This window comes from Arachis hypogaea, chromosome 12 (assembly GCF_003086295.3).
Source record: "Arachis hypogaea cultivar Tifrunner chromosome 12, arahy.Tifrunner.gnm2.J5K5, whole genome shotgun sequence".
Taxonomy (NCBI): domain Eukaryota; kingdom Viridiplantae; phylum Streptophyta; class Magnoliopsida; order Fabales; family Fabaceae; genus Arachis; species Arachis hypogaea.
The window spans coordinates 24,638,919-24,640,300 of record NC_092047.1 but is presented as its reverse complement, the minus strand read 5'-3'; the positions used below and the strand labels follow the sequence as shown (position 1 = coordinate 24,640,300).

Here is a 1,382-nt window from a genome sequence, read left to right as displayed (position 1 = left end):
TATTTTAATTTTTCTGTTTAATTTACCTCTTAATTTTCGAAATTTTCAGTCTGATTTTAGTCATCATTTTCAAATTTTTTCTGTTTTATTTATTTAGTATTTTTGTTTTATTTCTTTACACAGGTTATCTCACTGGGAATTCTCTACACTCTGACGTAGAGAATCCAATCTTTTCTTGTCTTCTGTCTGTTTATGAGCAGGAACATGGATAAAGAACCTCTATTAGACTTTGATCCTGAACCTGAAAGGACTTTGAGGTGGCGTTTGCAACACGCAAGACTTTATAAGGCTGCAGAGTCCACCATGGATCATAATAATGCTGCTAATGTCAATATGACAAATCCGAATGGGAATGAGCAACCTAGAAGAGTGGTTGACTCTTACACTGCTCCTAATGCAGATCTTTATGGAAAAAGTATTGTGGTGCCTCCTATAGCTGCAAACAATTTTGAACTGAAGCCTTAGCTTGTCACTCTTGTGCAACAAAATTGCTAGTATCATGGACTCCCTTAGAAAGACCCAAATCAATTTATTTCTGATTTCCTACATATTTGTGATATGGTGAAGACCAATGGAGTGAATCCTGGGGTATATAAACTCATGCTCTTCCCATTTGCTGTGAGGGATAGAGCAAAGCTGTGATTAGATTCTCAACTCAAGGAGAGTCTGGATACTTGGGAAAAAGGTTGTTATTGAATTTCTGACTAAATTTTTCCCACCTCAAAAGCTGACTAAGCTAAGAGTGGAGGTTCAGACTTTCAGACAGAAAGATGGTGAGACCCTTTATGAAGCTTGGGAGAGATTCAAGCTACTAACTAGGCAATGCCCTCTGGACATGTTCTCTAGATGGACTCAACTGGATATTTTTTATGAGGGCTTATGTGAAATGTCCAAGATGCACTTAGATAATTCTGCAGGTAGTTCTTTGCACATGAAGAAGACACCAAAGGAGACTACTGAGCTTATTGAGTTGGTTGCTAACAACCAATACTTATATTCCTCCAATAGGAATCCTGTGAACTCTGAGACCCCTCAGAAGAGAGGTGTTTTGGACGTGGAAGCTGTTGATGCTCTTCTTGCTCAGAACAAACTTTTGTCTCAACAAATAAGTCTAATTACTCAACAGTTGAGTGGAATGTAAGTTTCAGCTGTCAACACTCAGAATGCACCCCAAGAAGCCTCTTATGACATGACAGGTAATTTTATGCAAAATGAGAATTTTGATTATGCTCAGTCTTCATCTAAACAGGTCAATTACACGGGAAATGCTCTTAGACACCCCAATAATGATCCATACTCTAATACCTACAATTAAGGATAGATAAATCACCTAAATTTTGGGTGGAGAGACCAACCTCAGAGATCTCAGAATTTCAACAATG

The 1,382-nt window shown here is 37.9% G+C and overlaps 1 non-coding gene across 1 annotated transcript; it reads right to left on the bottom strand.

Moving 5' to 3' along the window:
* Window positions 1-733: 733 nt before the first annotated feature.
* LOC112731837 (small nucleolar RNA R71) lies at window positions 734-840 on the bottom strand. Its single transcript, XR_003167593.1, has one exon. It is a non-coding gene; the product is annotated as a small nucleolar RNA R71 (small nucleolar RNA).
* Between the last annotated feature and the right edge of the window lie 542 nt (window positions 841-1,382).